This window comes from Eumetopias jubatus, unplaced genomic scaffold, assembly GCF_037043125.1.
Source record: "Eumetopias jubatus isolate StellerSeaLion01/CBP00866 unplaced genomic scaffold, mEumJub1_p1.0 scaffold_2, whole genome shotgun sequence".
NCBI classification, from domain to species: Eukaryota; Metazoa; Chordata; class Mammalia; order Carnivora; family Otariidae; genus Eumetopias; species Eumetopias jubatus.
In genome coordinates, this window is record NW_028274808.1 from 23,284,471 (window position 1) to 23,302,391 (window position 17,921).

At 35.6% G+C, this 17,921-nt stretch overlaps 1 pseudogene; it reads right to left on the bottom strand.

Moving 5' to 3' along the window:
- Nucleotides 1–2,299: 2,299 nt before the first annotated feature.
- Nucleotides 2,300–16,243, bottom strand: LOC114206212 (synaptotagmin-17-like; annotated as a pseudogene).
- Between the last annotated feature and the right edge of the window lie 1,678 nt (nt 16,244–17,921).

A 17,921-nucleotide genomic window follows, 5' to 3' on the forward strand; every position in this document is an offset into this window, starting at 1 on the left:
GCAAGAGACTCACTTCAGACCTAAAGACACATAGAGACTGAAAGCGAAGAGAAGGAAATATATATTCCATCCAAATAAAAGTGAAAAAAGGTGGAGTAGCAATGCTTTTATCAGACAAAAGAGACTTTATTTTTTTTATTTTTTTAAAGATTTTATTTATTTGTTTGACAGAGAGAGAGAGAGAACAAGTAGGCAGAGAGGCAGGCAGAGGGAGAGGGAGAAGCAGGCTCCCCGCTGAGCAGGGAGCCCAACGCGGGGCTCGATCCCAGGACCCTGGGAACATGACCTGAGCCTAAGGCAGCCACTTAACCAACTGAGCCACCCAGGCGCTCCGACAAAAAAGACTTTAAATCAAAGACTGTGACAAGAGAAAATATGGGCTCTACACACACAATGGTAAAGGGATCAATCCAAAAAAAAAAAAGGATATAACAATTGTCAATATCTATGCCTCCAACACAGGAGCACCTAAGTATATAAAGCAAACATTAACAGACATAAAGGGAGAAATTAACAATAATATAGTAATAGCAGAGGACTCTAACATCCCACTTACAGTATTGGATAGATTTTCCAGACAGAAAAATGATAAGGAAACAGCAGCTATGAATGACATATTAAACCAGATGAATTTAACAGATATATAAACAGTATTATGTTCTCTTCAAGTGCACATAAAACATTTTCTTGGTTAAACCATATATGGAATTGGAGGGGGAGATGACCCATGAGAGACTATGGACTCTGAGAAACAAACTGAGGCTTCTAGAGGGGAGGAGCATGGGGGGATGGGTTAGCCTGGTGATGGGTATTAAAGAGGGCACATACTGCATGGAGCACTGGGTGTTATACGAAAACAATGAATCAGGGAACACTACATCAAAAACTAATGGTGTAATGTATGGTGATTAACATAACATAATAATAAAAAAAATAGAAGAACAACAACAAAAAATACATATGTTAGGCCACAAAACAAATCTCAATAAATTTAAGAAGACTGAAATAATATCAAGTATCTTTTCCAACCACAATGCTATGAAACTAGAAATCAATTACAAAAAAATTTGAAAAAAAAAGACGTGGAAGTTAAATAACATTCTACTAAGCAAGCAATCAGTCAGTGAAGAGATTGAAGAATAAATTAAAAAAATACATGGAGACAAACAAAAAGAGAAGTACAATTGTTCAAAATCTGTGGGATGCAAGGCAACCTACAGGATGGGAGAAGATATTTGCAAATGACACATCTGATAAAGGGTTAGTATCGAAAATATATAAAGAACTTATAAAACTCAACACCCCAAAAAGGAATAATCCAATTAAAAATGGGCAGAAGACATGAATAGACATTTTTCCAAAGAAGACATACAGATGGCCAACAGACACATGAAAAGATACTCAACATCACTGATCATTAGGGAAATGCAAATCAAAACAGCAATGAGATATCACTTCACACCTGTCACAATGGCTAAAACCAACAACACAAGAAACAACAGGTGTTGGTGAGGATGTGGAGAAAGGGAAACCCTCTTTCACTGTTAGTGGGAATGCAAACTGGAACAGCCACTCTGGAAAACTGTATGGAGTTTCCTCAAAAAGTTAATAATAGAACTACCCTAGGATCCAGCAATTGCACTACCAGGTATTTACCCAAATAATACAAAAATACTAATTCAAAAGGATACATGTGCCATGATGTTTATAGCAGCGTTCTCCACAATAGCCAAATTATGGAAATAGCCCAAATGTCCATTGACTGATGAATGGATAAAGAAGATTGATTATATCTATTATCTATCTATCTATCTATCATCTATTTATCTATCTATGATGGAATATTAACCATAAAAAAGAATGAAATCATGCCATTTGCAAGACATGGGTGGAGCTAGAGAGTATAATGCTAAGCAAAATAAGTCAGTCAGAAAAGACAAATACCATATGATTTAACCCATATGTGGAATTTAAGAGACAAAACAAACAAGAAAAGAGGGGGGAGAGAGAGAGAGGCAAACCAAGAAATAGACTCTTAATTATACAGAACAAACTAATGGTTACCAGAGAGGAGGGGGGTGGGGGGTGGATTAAATAGGTAATGGGGATTAATTTAAGAAGGGCACCAGGTATTGTATGGAAGTGTTGAATCACTATATCATACACCTGAACCTAATATTACACTGTATAATAACTAACTGGGGTTTTTATTTTTTTCAATTGTTTTACTTTCGTAGCTATTGACTTGTTTCTTTATGCCACAGAAATATCAGTTTTGAGGTCTGTGTGACTACACTGTTCACAGGGTGGTCACAGGGTTGTTGGATCCTGTAAACACTAAACTGGCATTTTCAAGTTCTTCTTGGGGGACTTTGAAGCTGAAGGATTTATTGTAGATAGGATCAATCCTGCCTCTTCAGAAGAAAGTCTTCTTTGTTTTCACAAGCTTGAGTCCATGTATCAGCTGGATTTCCACAAAGGGGATGAACCTTGGCTCACATCTGTCTGAAGAAGTTATTTGGCTCAAATGACATCAACATTTCATCTCCCAGCACTTGGGAGATAGTTCAGGGACAGACACAGCTCCCCTAGCTCTACTTCATTCTGAGAACTTGGAATTAGCACCTTCTACCAGTGCCCACCCTTCACCAGTTCAATCTCCCACAAAGGCAGGGAAACCTTTTCAATGACACAGTGGCAAGAGAACTTATCAAAATCCACCACTGTTAGCAGCACTTCTAGGAAGGGTTTCTCCAAGGTGTAACACTCCTCAAACAAGGGTTTCTGGGTCTTGCATTTGACCCACATCTGCTTAGAATTCTTCTGGTCTGACAGGAGACAGATCTTGATACAGGGGTTTGAGTGGGCCATGTCCTGGTATGAATCATCATGGGAAATGGGGGGGTGACAGGTCCTGGCCTTGATCACCCTCACTATCAAGTGGTTGTCCATCAGGTCCTACTGGTTGCTGAAGGGCAGCATGCCTAACTGGTACTTGGACAAGATCTCCTGATCTGTCCAGAAGCCCATGTCGTCACTGTTGGTGTTGAGGGAATATAGCTGGGGCTCGAACTTTCTGAAATAGCCATCTGGGGCATAGGGCTGTCTGAGCATGGGAGCTAGGTGAGCTCTTTTTTGGTGCTGAAAATGCCAAACTCCATTTTATATCAATGAGTGGGGAGCTGGGTTATCTGGATTCAAGACTTGAAATCCTCCGAGTCAGGCTATATGTAGACTTGGATGTGTCTGAGAATGAACATCTTCAACCTGGTGTAACTAATTGGAATTTAAATACAAACTTAAAAAGCCACCAAAAAACAAAATCAATGGTATGCAATAAAAGCAGTTCTAAAAGGGAAGTTTACAGAAATGCAGGACTGCCTCAAGAAAAAAGAAAAATCTCAAATAGGGCGCCTGGGTGGCTCAGATGGTTAAGCATCTGCCTTCGGCTCAGGTCATGATCCCAGGGTCCTGGGATCGAGTCCCGCATCGGGCTCCCTGCTTCTTGGGAGCCTGCTTCTCCCTCTGCTTCTCTCTCTCTCTCTCTCTCTCCCTCTGTCTCTCATGAATAAATAAATAAAATCTTTTAAAAAAAAAATCTCAAATAAACAATCTGAACTTACCTAAAGAAGACAGAAAAGAACAAAGCCCCAAGTTAGTAGAAAAAAGGAAATAATAAAGATCAGAGTAAAAATAAATGTAATAGAAACTAAAAATGCAAGAGAGAAGGTCAGTAAAACCAAGAGCTGGTTATTTAAAAAAAAAATAAACAAAATTGATAAAACTTTAGCCAGACTCATGATGATAAAAAGAAAGAGGACTCAAATAAATAAAATAGGAAATGAAAGAGCAGAAGTTACAGCCAATACCACAGAAATACAAAGGATTATAAGAGACTACTATAAAAAATTATATGCCAACAAATTGGACAATTTAGAAGAAATAGATAAATTCCTAAAATATACAATCTTCCAAAACTGAATCAGGAAGAAATAGAAAATCTGAATAGACTAACTACTAGTAATGAAATTGAATTGATAATCAAAAAACTCTGAACAAACAAAAGTACAGAACCAGATGGCTTCACAGGTGAATTCTACCAAACATTAAGAAGAGTTAATATTTATTCTTCTCAAACTATTCCAAAAACTAGAAGAAGGAAAACTTTCATTTTCATTCTTTGAGGCCAGCATTACCCTGACACCAAAACCAGACAAAGACACACACAAAAACAAAACTATAGGCCAATATCCCTGATGAATATACATGCAAAAATCTTCAACAAAATATTTGTAAGCCAAATTAAAAAATACATTAAAAAGACCATTCACCACAATCAAGACTTATTCTGGAGATGCAAAGATGGTTCAATATGGGCAAATCAATCAATGTAGAAACCACAATAACAAAATGAAATATAAAAACCACATAATCATCTCAATAGATTCAGAAAAAGTATTTGACAAATTCAACATCCACTCATAATAAAAACTCAAAACAAATGGGTTTAGAAGTTACATACCTCAACATGATAAAGCCCATAAATGACAAAACTACGGCTAACATCATACTCAATGATCAAACACTAAAATCTTTTCCTCTAAAATCAGGAACAAGATAAGGATGTAAGTTCTCACTACTTTTATGACTGGGACTCCACCTTGGTGAAGTTTTAATGAGTATCCCCTGATCTTTGATATATGAGCAAGATGTTTTAATGAGTATCCCCTGATCTTTGATATATGATCAAGATCCTCATTTCCCCCCATCCTTGATATCTAAGTCATTAATCTACCTTTAGCAGGAAACCTGTTAAACCAGTGAAGGAAGAATCTCTCCATACCCTTAATGTCTCTTCTTAGCATTTTTTCATCTACTGATCTCTTCATTCTGCTTATAGGCTATAAATCCTTAGTTGTCCTTTCTGTATTCAGAGTTGAGCCCAGTTCTCAACTGAATTCAACTGAACTGAAGTCTCTTTCATCTATTTCAACAGTTTGAATAAAATCTGTCTCACCATTTTTAACAAGGGTCTGATGCAAAGTTTTATATTAGCAATTAGTTGATGCCATTAACACATGCACACAGACACACACACTCACATCTTATTCAGGCTAAAGCATATGACAGATTGCATCTTTGCTTCATGAAATAGACCACATGAAAAGTAAGAGTCTCCATGTCATTAAAGAAATTAATTTTTCATGAAACTTTTTAAAGAACACTGAGACAGGTTTTATTTAGAAGGACTCTTGCTGGTAGCCACCGGCAAGTGGCTCAGTGGGTTAAGCGTCTGCGTTCAGCTCGGTCATGATCCCAGGATCCTGGGATGGAGCCCCACATTGGGCTCCCTGCTCAGTGGGGAACCTGCATCTCCCTCTTCCTGCAGTTGCCCCTGCTTGTGCTCTCTCTCTCTCTCTCTCTCTGTGAAATAAATAAATAAAATCTTAAAAAAAAAAAGAAGGACCCTTGCAACAGATATAGGGACTATTGCATGGGGCTTTACAAGAGGGAGAGGGATTGGGCTCAACTGCAAAGACAACAAGGAAAAATGGAAATTTATGGTCAAGGAGCAGGGTGTGTGTGTGGCCAGTGGATGAAAAATTACTAAGAGGAAACACCAGGGGTAAGGGGATATTTTCTGGCTAAAGTGACCTAACAGAATTTTTGCTGTATGCAAGCCAGTGTGATCAGATATCACATAGAGGATCATAGAGAATGAGGAACCTGATCAGATATTGAGCATGCTTAGATATTGAGGGTGGGGAAATCTGGCTAAGCTGATGTAGCAGGATTCCCTCTAAAATTAGACAAAGCAGAAATAAACAGGGAAGCCCCAAATCAGGTCCTACTTACGAAGAGAGTTCAGAAGAGCCTCACCAGAGTTTGGTCAAGGAGAGAATCTTTGTCAATACCTCCAAATATTTCCTCTCTAATTCAGAAATCTGAAATTTATTTATTTATTTTTTGAAATGTGTCAGTATTTTATTTTATTTTTTGTCTTTTTTTATTATGTTATGTTAATCACCATACATTATATCATTAGTTCTTCATGTAGTGTTCCATGATTCATTGTTTGCATATAACACCCAGTGCTCCATTCAGTATGTGCCCTCTTTAATACCCATCTGTAGAGAGAAAGATAAGTGTTTCCTTACATTATTAAAATTATATCCAGTGAGGCAGGGAGATAGCATTTCTCCTATTCCTCAGCTATTTGTTAGTTTCCTTCATTTTGAGAAAAATGCAAAAACCCCAGCAAACTATTGGAAAGGAAGTAGGAGTGGATTGCTGGTAGAGAACTTTCTGGGAACTTCACACTCAGGAGAAGGACAAACTGGGAAACTTATTTTTTCCTGTACCATGTCATTTTAGGTACCAGAGGACTGGGCAGTAGAGGAAAGAAGCAGATTAACCAGGAGAAATCTTATTAGAAACAAGAAATTTGACATGAAGATATTAACATCAACAACCCTCCAACTGTTCCTGATAGAGATCAGGAACAGAGAATGAAGGAAAATGAAATAATCCCATGTCTGTATAGATTTCCTGGGCTCAGGGATAGGTTAAGAATAGAAACTAAATGGAGGCTATTAAAATCATTGTTGAATAAGGAGAAAAAAAAAAAATCTCTCCTGGGACTCTGGAAAAGCAAAACTCTGCAAAATGATTTATTAGAGGATCTATTTAAAAATTCCAGGGAGATGTTTGGAATAATCTACAGAATAAAAAGAGATACAGAATCTTTGGAAAAGGGGCAGCAGGTCACACAGAGAGAACAAACGGAGATGAAGAGTGAAGAAAATGGAAGTGTATGTAACAGAATAGCACAAAAAAGAAGGTAAATGAAGTAAAATAAGGATTTCAAATAAATAAAAACACAATATCCAAAGGGAAATTCATATTGGCAGTAACAAATGGAAATGCTTCTGAAGAAAAATCAAATGGTAAGGTGGAGAACAACTCCAGTACTATTTCCTAAATGCAGATGAAGAGACATAAAATTAAACGAATGAGATGACAGAGAATGTAAAGTGTTCATATGCATAATAGATGTTCCTAAACTTAGGTCAAGACAAAAGTGTAAAGAAAAATCTCAAGAATATCTCTATTAGTCTGCTGGGATAGCCAGGGTTGGTTTCTGGTGAGACACCTCCTCCTGGCTTGCACACAGCTGCCGCCTTCTTCTTCTTCTTCTTCTTCTTCTTCTTCTTCTTCTTCTTCTTCTTCTTCTTCTTTTTAAGATTTTATTTATTTGAGGAGGGGAGGGGCAAAGGGGGAGAGAAAAAGAATCTGATGCAGACTCCACGCGGAGTGCAGAACCTGACTGAGGGCTCGATCACACACCCTTGAAATCACCACCCCGGCCGAAACCAAGAGGGGGTTGCCTAACAGCCTGAGCCACCCAGGTGCCCCACACAGTTGCCTTCTTGTTTTGTCCTTACATGGCCTTTGTTTTCTCTGTGCATGGAGAAAGAATCTCTGGACTATCTTCCTGTTATTAGAAGACACCCGTCCTACTGGATTAGGGTCCCACCCTATGTCCTCATTCAACCTAACTTACCTCCATAAAGGCCTTATCTTCAAATATAGTCACATGGGTGTTATGGCCTCAATACATAAAATTTGGAGGAAACAATTCAGCCCATAACAACATCCATTCAGGAAAAAAAAAGGTTTCAAAAATCTCCCAAAGCACCTGGTATCATAGTTCAAGGATGCAACCTTAAAACCCAGAAAAGAGTGGAAGAAGATCTAAGTCTTTTTTTTTTTAAAGATTTTATTTATTTATTTGACAGAGAGAGACACAGCGAGAGAGGGGAACACAAGCAGGGGGAGTGGGAGAGGGAGAAACAGGCTTCCCGCCGAGCAGAGAGCCCGATGTGGGGCTCGATCCCAGGACCCTGGGATCATGACCTGAGCCGAAGGCAGACGCTTAATGACTGAGCCACCCAGGCGCCCCAGATCTAAGTCTTGTTGGGAAAACATTATAACTCAATTAATTTATATGTATGTTAGGACTGAGGCTGTTAGAAAAACAAAGGCAACATTAAAAATAAATAAAAGCACACGAATGAGGAAGATAGGACATTAATGGAGATTAAAGACACAAATAAAATGACTATTACACACTTCATTATAAAACTAAAACTAAATATTAAAATTTTCTAGGATGAAATTTTAAATGTAGTAAAATATTTCTTAATTGAAATATTCAAAGACTGAGAAGTTGGTGACTAAGGAGCAACAAAAAGGAGCAATAAAAGATATACCAAATGCCTTGTTTAAAATAGATTTGACACAAAGATTCTCTGTCATTTTTGACACTCTTGGTATTAACATAGTCCATAAATATAGGCTAATGATTACTTATGAAAACATAAAAGTAGTTATATCACGTGTTTAGTTATTTTTATTTTTCTTATTTAGGAGAAGCTGTATCTATCCTCCTACAGGAAATCAAGTGTACCTCGTGTAAAATATCAAACAAATCATTACCAATAAAAGAAGTGGTAAAGGGTACCATACAAGAACATACAAAACCAGAGATAGCCTCTTAATGTTTATGTAAGGTAAGGATTAAGAAAAAAAAGTCATAAAAGATTAAAGTTACATTGTTCAACATGGTATACGTGTGGGTGTTTAAATTTAAAATAATTTAAGTTAATTAAAATTAAAAGTGCTGTTCCTCAGTCATACTAGCAATATTTCAAGTGATCAATAGCCATGTGTGGTTAGTGGCTATCATATTGTACAGCATATAGAATATTTCCATTTCCATCATGGCAGAAAATTCTATTATACAGTGCTGTTCTAAAGATCACAATAATATAGATAAAAGGTGAAATGTACATATAAGATTCACCTTTGGAGACTTTTCCTATTTCACAGAGGGACCCACTCAGTGTTTTACATGTTCTACAATTTGAAGGCAATAGTAGGTCAGATGTGAAAAAAAGTATATGCAGAGGAGTGTCATTATAGTGTTATTTCCAATATTGAAATATTAGAGACAACTTTTTGTACAATAACATTATAATATAAGCTAAATGAATATGTATCTACCACTATTAGACAAGCATTAAAATTAGGACTTTTTAACTGATGTGAAAACATATTTATGATGCACTGTTAAAAATAAAAAGAATAGTGCTAAAAGAAGAAGCACTCTACAAAAAATCCAGAAAAGAACAACAAAAAAATCTAGAAAATGGTTAACAAAATGGCAGTAAGTACATACTTATCAATAATTACTTTAAATATAAATGAACTAAATGCTTCAATCAAAACCATAAGGTAGATTAAAGACCAAGACCCATCTATATGCTGTCTACAAGAGACTTACTTTAGACCTAAAGGAACACACAGACTGAAAGTGAAGGTATGGAAAAAGATACTCCATGCTAATGGAAGCTAAAAAAAAAAAAAAAAAAAAACCTGGGGTAGCAATAATTATATCAGACAAAATATAAAAATATAATATATATATAAAATGTATACTACACATAATATATTTGACTTTAAAACAAAGACTATAACAAGAGATAAAAAAGGGTATTACATAATGATGAAGGATAAAGGGATCAATCCCAAGAAGGATCAATAACAATGGTAAATATCTATGCACACAACACTGAAGCACCTAAATACATAGAGCAAATAGTAGCAGATATAAAGAGAGGAATTGACAGTAATACAATAATATTAAGGGACTTTAACAACCTAATTACACCCATGGATAAATCATCCAGACAGAAATCAATAAGGAAACAGTGGCTTTGAATGACCCAATTAGACCATGTGGACTTAACAGATATATACAGAACATCCCATTCAAAAACAGCAGAATACACATTCTTTAGGCCACAAAAAGTATCAGTGAAGTTAAGAAGATTGACATGATATCAAGCATATTTTCTAACTATGATGGTATGAAACTAGAAATTAGTTACCAGAAGAAAACTGGAAAAAACACAAACATGTAGAGGTTAAACAACATGCTATTAAACAATGAATGGGTCAATTAAGAAGCCAAAGAGGAAATAAAAAATAACTAGAGACTAATAATGGAAATGCAACAGTTCAAAATCTTTGAGATGCAGTGAAAGCAGTTCTAAGGGGGGAAGTTTATACTGATACAGGCACTGATACAGGCACAGTATACAGATACTGACAAGAAAATTGTCAAATAAACAATCTAACCATACACCTAACAAAACTAGAAGAAGAACAACCCAATCCCAAAATTAGTAGAAAGAAGGAAATAATAAAGATCAGAGCATGACTAAATGAAATAAAGAAGAAAACTACAGTAGAAAAGATCAATAAAACCAAGAGTTTGTTTCCTTGAAAAAATAAACAAAATTGATAAATATTTATCTAGATTCATTATGATAAAAAGAGAGAGGGCTGAAATAAATAAAATCAGAAATGAAGTAGGACAAATAAAAACCAAATCCCAGAAAAACAAAGGATTATGTGAGACTATTATGAAAAATTATATTATATTTGAAAATCTAGAAAGAAATGAATGAATTCCTAGAAACATACATTTGTCCAAAACTGACTCAGGAAGAAATAGAAAATCTGAACAGACCAATTGCTACTAGTAATGACATTGAATGAGTAATCCAAAACTCCTAAACAAACAAACCCAGATGGCTTCAAGGATGAATTCTACTAAACATGTAAGAAGAGCTAATACTTACTCTGCTCAAACTATTCCAAACACTAGAAGGAAAACTCAATTTCATTCTTTGAGGCCAGCATTACCCTGATACCAAAACCAAAGAGACACCACAAAAAAAGGACGACTATAGGCCAATATCCCTGGTGAACATAGATGTAAAAATCCTCAACAAACAATTGCAAACCAAATTTAAAAATACATTAAAAGAATCATCTACCACAGTCAAGTGAGACTTACTAAAGAGATGCCAGGATGGTTCATTATCTACAAATCAATCAGTGTAGTATACCACAATAACAAAATGAAGGATAAAAAAACCACATGATCAAATTGACAGATTCAAAAAAGGCATTTGACAAAATTCAACACCCACTCATGATAAAAACTGTCAATAAAGTGTGTTTAGAGGGAACATACCTCAACATAACAGAGGCCATATATGAAAAACAGCTAGGGCACCTGGGTGGCTCAGTTGGTTAAGCGACTGCCTTCGGCTCAGGTCATGATCCTGGAGTCCCAGGACCGAGTCCCACATCGGGCTCCCTGCTCAGCAGGGAGTCTGCTTCTCCCTCTGACCCTCTTCCCTCTCTTGCTCTCTATCTCTCATTCTCTCTCTCTCAAATAAATGAATAAAATATTTTAAAAAAGGAAAAACAGCTAACATCATAATTAATAGTGAAAAACATAGCTTTTTTTTTTCTAAGATTCGGAACAAGACAAGGATGTCCATTCCTGCCACTTTTATTCAATGTATTACTGGAAGTCTATTTTACAGCAATCAGATTAAAAAAAGTCAAGAAGAAGAAGAAAGAAAGAGAAAAAAGAAAGAAAGAAAGAAAGAAAGAAAGAAAGAAAGAAAGAAAGAAAGAAAGAAAGAAGAAAGAAAGAAAGAAAGAAAGAAAGAAAGAAAGAAAACTAATGAAGTACTGTATGATGACTAACGTGACAATGAAAAAAATATAAAGACCTTATACAACTCAGCACTAAAATAATAATAACAACAACAACAACAATCTGATTAAAAAATGGGACTTGAGGTTGACTCTCTTCCCACTTAAATGCTTTTTTTAAAGCACACTATTAATACATTATTATACATTGTTATGAAGAAGGCTTCAATAACACTCATATTCAATCAGTCACAGATCTTAATTTTATCTGCACAGAAATTGATGCGCACTGAGTTTTTTAAGCAGAAAAGAAAGGTATTAAAAGGATACTGGGTAGTTCATAGAACCACTAGAGGGTTAGGGAAGCAGCCTTGGAGGGTCTGCAACCAGAAGAAATGCCTGGACTCACCCATTGTGAGGATACTGCTGAGTTATGGATGGGCAGCTTGCTAGGCTGACCGTATGGGCAGGGAACCAGACACCACAACTAGCACCATTGTCACTGCTGTCTGAGACCTGCAGGGGCCAGACAAGACGCACCACATACCCCTTTCCTGGACATCACTAGCTGGTTGCAAATCCACTTCATGATGTTGGGTCATGAGGCAGTGCGCTATATGCAAAGGGAGTTCAAGGGAGCAAGCGTTTTCGGCTTTTATACTGTGAGGTGTTTCTAGATCATGGGCAGCCCCAAAAGAGTGATGATGTCTCACAATTGTGAGTATTTAGAATAAAATATGAAAATACTCAGCACCATCACCATTGTCTGCCCCCTTCCAACTCCTTCATGTGCTTGCGGCAATTATGAATTAATGGTAAAAGCATTTTGTTTGAATTTAACAATGAAATCATTGAGGGTTTGCCATGTGTGTAAAAAACATTTTTTAAATGTTTTAAATGTAAGATCACATTTAATTTCTATAAACAAACATATTAAGTTGTTATTATTAGTATCCTCATAAATTTAGCCACAGAGAATTTATAAAAATTGGCCAGTCACAGAGCTAATGAGCAATAAAAGGATTTTAATCCAGGAAACCTGGTTCCAATGTTCACACTCTAAATTCTGAGGCTAAACTTCCTCCCATATATCTTAAAATAACTTTTTTTGTGGTTGTGGCAGTGGTGGTGGGAAATATACACATATTTATTCTTGACCAGATTTATTAGAATATCTTTCTATATGCTAGTAATGAAGTGGAGGAAAACTATCGTTTTGCCCTCAGTGTAGGTACTCTATGTTACTGAACCTGGGGATGTTTTTGTTTTAGCTTATCTTGGACATAAGACTGTGATATGCATGCAAAGTGTTAGAATTTTTTCCCAGGAAAGAAAACATTTGTCAACAACGGAACAATTTCTTTACTGATTTTCTTCCCACTTCCTCTCCTTTCCAAAACTGTTTAAAAATATTTTGACTTTTTGGTTTACATACAGCTTTTCTCAAGGTCAAAAAAGAAATTTGGATGAATTTGTAAATTACACATTAAATATCAGAAGACCCATTAATGAAGGCAAAGGGCAACTGATTAATTTTAAAGGACAATTAATTCCTTTAATTAAATGTATGTGGATATTACCCTCCCATCCCCCAGAGTAAGAGTTCACCAGTTGTAGATACCTACTTAAATTCTATAACTATCCTAAACTTAAAAGAAGGCAAAACATATTAGTGCTACTCCTTTTCAACTAAAGGTACTACAGTATACAGATGAACTGTGACTAGAGTCAGTGGCTAGGCTATAATGTAATATACAGATGGAGTGGTGACTGGTGTATGTATACATGGGTGACCAGGTCCATCCATTTCGCTTTCTGCAAAGATTAACACATGGCTAATACATGTGATTTCTCAAAAACTGCCCATGGGGACAATAGTTTTGAAGAGTATCTGTCTAAGCGACTTTACATTTGTATGGTAATGATTATTATCATAATTATTTCAAATTTAATAATGTCCCTAAACTATGAAAGCAATAGATTCTTATTCCTCAATCATTAAAAATAACTTGAGTAAGTATATATATTTATTCAATATCCATTTCAATCTCAATGATATTGGCTGTTTACTTTTATGGTACCACTAAAATAGCAAGTGGTGCTATTTCTGTCAGCATTTCAAGAGAAGTGATTTTTCCATCAGACTTTTGACTTGTCGACTTGTGCACATTGACTTGATGCAACTGCTATGGAGCATTTGACAAATCACTTACTTTTTTCCATCCAGTTAAAGTTTCATTAGCTATGATGGCCACATTTTCAACACATGCATAAATTCATGGATTTCCTGAATAGCAAGACAGAGACAAACAGAATTTAAATATATTTATAGAATATTCTACTTGGAGCAATCACTTGTGACTTTATAAAATTACATAGAAGACTAGTTGTCAGGAATAGGGTAACTATTTATTCCCAATGTGGAGCCTCTAGGTTATGTATAGATTATATTTAGCTAAAGGAATCTATTTTGTCTTGCCAGGTTTTCTGTCAGGTATTGATGTTCCAACTAGCTTCCAGCTAGCTATTTGTTTCAATTCTGTTCTCTATCAGGAACACAACTTTCTTGTCTAGCTGTTCATTTTCTTCTCTTAGGGTTCCTTTTACTCTGTAAATTCAATCAAATATTGCTATAACTCAAATGAAGCCCTTGTTGCGTATGCATTACATACCCACAAATAATTTGGAGGAAGTATTGAACTTGCCAGCCCAATTCTTACAGCTAAGTAGACAAAGTTGATTTGGAAAACTACATCCTAAACTTTGTCAGTATATGATTCAATCAGTGATTTAAATAAGCATGTCTATTGGCTTGTGTATATTTTCATACTAAATATAAACTTTTTCTGTATAATTTCTATTAGCAGCTGTTACTGACTTCCTCCTCCAAGATGAATCCAAGAGTATTTGAAGATAAAAAAAATGACCAAGAAAATTGTGGAAAACCCTTAGGCAATAGGGGGCTTGAGATCATTGGGGAAAGTGATGACTTTGACCTGAGCAGGAGATAGCCTCAACGGGTTGTGGTAGAAGTAGTAGAGGACACATTTCTTGGAGTGCTGCTCTGGCTTTTCCCCATCATTGCCTTGAGAAATACACCTATAAGTGAAGATCTCAGAAAAATAAGTGCATACTAACTGATCTCTAGCTTTTGTTTTTCCAAGGCCCCAGGGCTGGCAAATCATAATCTAAGGAGTGCCTTCCCATTGGGAAATGAAGAGTAAAACCCTAGTTTTCTATAGAATTCACAATGATAAAGTAACTTGGGACAGAAAACTAATCTTCAGTAGGGAAAAATCATCAGTTTATATTTGCTAGGACAAAAGGCCAGTTCCTTCAAAGTAAGATTTTTTTTAAAACTCTTAGACTTGGGCGCCTGGGTGGCTCAGTTGGTTAAGCGACTGCCTTCAGCTCAGGTCATGATTCTGGCGTCCCGGGATCGAGTCCCACATCGGGCTCCCTGCTCAGCAGGGAGTCTGCTTCTCCCTCTGACCCTCTTCCCTCTCGTGCTCTCTGTCTCTCATTCTCTCTCTCTCAAATAAATAAATAAATAAAATCTTTAAAAAAAAACGACTCAGACTTTAACTTGGAGATAGCAAAGTATTAATACATAAATTTTCTACTTCTTTTAAAAGACTGTTCTGTGTCTAGTAGTTCCATAAGCCCATGGATATCAAAAAGGTTTGTGAGTGAATCTTGGAAAGTGTTAAAACTAGGCTTATTTTTGCCTTTCCTGATACAAATTTGACTGAATCTTTTCACCAAATAGATCATGTTTATTTTTATTAAATACCTGTTGAGGTAGCTAAGCTCTTTTATGATCTCCACAAATGTTCTGGATCTGATAATTCCTTGGATATCTACATCCATAGCCTTTTCACTCAGTTTATGTTTTGTAGATTTAAAAAAAAAGCTCTGGAAATATCCTTGACATGGCAAAAGTTTCATCAGTACAATATTTATCATGCTTAACTTAAGCTATCAAAAATGTCCTAGCTGAATTATAAATTTGCATCCAATAACTGTGTTGACTTTCTAGTTCTGAAAGTTCTTCAGTTCTAAAGTGATAATTGTTTCAAATATATATTTAATTGGTATTAATGACTAGTCAGTATTCTTTCTTAATTGGGAGTTGAAGAAACTATTTTCTTAATAAGCAATTATTAATTAATGTAGACATTTGTATGTATGTCAAATTAAAAGTTGCAAAAATAGATTTGTATATATGCTCAAATTAAAAGATTAAAATTATATAAGATTTCATTTTAAAATAAGTTTACTTAGTTCATTATAAAGAAAAACTTTATGAATATATATTATGGTTATTTGGAAATTATAGCAAACTCATGAGAGTGAAAAGTGAATGGGTGGCTGATATGTGGCTGACATTGCTTCAGGTGATGGAACAGCATCAAATCTTTCACCAAACAGGTGGTCCCTGACTTACAATGATTCAACTTACGATTGATTTTTTTGACTTTACAATGGTGCAAAAGTGATATACATTCTATAGAAGCCATACTTCGAATTTTGAGTTTTGATCTTCTCCTGGGCTAGCAATATGAGGTATGATACTTTCTTGTGATGCTGGGCAACAGCAGTGAGCCGCCACTCCGTCAGTCACACCATCACAAGGGTAAACAACCAATACATTAACAGCCATTCCATACTCATACAACCATTCTGTTTTTCACTTTCAGTACAGTGTTCAATAAATTACAGAGATATTCAACACTTTTGTGTTAAATTATTTTGTCCAACTGTACATTAATGTAAGTATTCTGAGCATGTTTAAGGTCAGCTAGGCTAAGATACCATGCTAAGTAGGTTAGGTATACTAAATACATTCTCAATTTATGATATTCTCAACTTATGATGGATATATCAGGATGTAACCTCATTGTAAGTCAAGGAAGTTCTGTGATTTTTCTTTCCGTCTTTCTTTCTTTCCTCCCTCCCTCCCTCCCTCCCTCTCTCCCTCCCTCCCTTCCTTCCTTCCTTCCTTCCTTCCTTCCTTCCTTCCTTCCTTCCTTCCTTTCTTCCTTCCTTCCTTCCTTCTTTCTGAACAAGTTGTATTATAAGATTCCTGGATTCTATGAAATATCAATAGGTCTTTAATAGATGAAAAGTGTTTAGGGGTCAGGAGAGAAGATTTTAATAACTTTTAGGTTACTAAGAGAACCTGGTACAAGCTTCATAATAACTTAATTAATGCATTACATATGTCAGGCTAAATTAAAAGAAATTTACATGTCTTAAACCATTTAATACAACAATGCTATGAGGCAGAAAAATTTTGCAAATTATATATCTGATAAGTGACTTGTATCTAAAATATATAAATAACTATTAACAACTCAAGTATAAAAAGACAGCCCTGAAAATTGGGCAAAGGATCTGAGTAGACATTTCTTATAAAAATATACTGTTATTTTCATTTTATAGAAAAGGAAACTGAGGCACACGGTTTCTGAAAAGATTGTCCATGGTGACAGAGTCAGGATTTGAATCTGAATCTGAATCCAAATCTGGAAACTGGATCATAACTTGTACATAATAATTATATCTTGAAGTTATCTTCCTTATGGTATTAAATCCATTTTCAGAATTCAGGATGATATTTCTCCAGAAGAGTCTAAGTATCACTGTTTTAAAAACCTGCATTACTTTGGCTTCAAGCCAATGTTATGTTTAAACCAAGATTTTCGTTGCTGTTTCTGTTGTTTTTTTTAAAGGGATAACAAAATGGCATGGTTTAGAGCCATTTACTTCTTAAAATTCAGTCCATTTTACTGGCATGTGGTGGCACTGATATCTACTTCCTGCCTAGAAATTGACCTTTGCACCTGTACAAATCTGTTAAAACTCTGGCTTCAAAACCACAGCCCAACAATGAGCAGAAGGGATGCTGTTATCTTAACAATACTTCTGAGGTACCAACTCCCTGGATCAAAAAAGCCAAGAGAAAGAGACTTTATTTTTTTTCTAGCAAGTGTGGAACAAGTCCAAAATCAATTTCTCAATTGTAAAGGGACAGTAAAAGGAGACAATAAAATGAATATCTTTGGGTAATTACTTCCATTCTTTCTTTTCTATCTTCATCCTTTCCTCTCCATTCTTTCCCTCACTCCCCCTCTCTGGTTTACAGATGTTTAAGAGACTACTGTACACACAAGTACTGCAACTGAGTACATGGAAGAAACACAAGTATGGGATATATGGAAGAATCACAAGTATTAAAACTGAGTAGTTATGGAATATATGGAATAAAAATTTTCATCAGGAGACTGGTTTGCTACAAATTAGTTAGTATGAATTTTAAATAACTATATATATTGGAA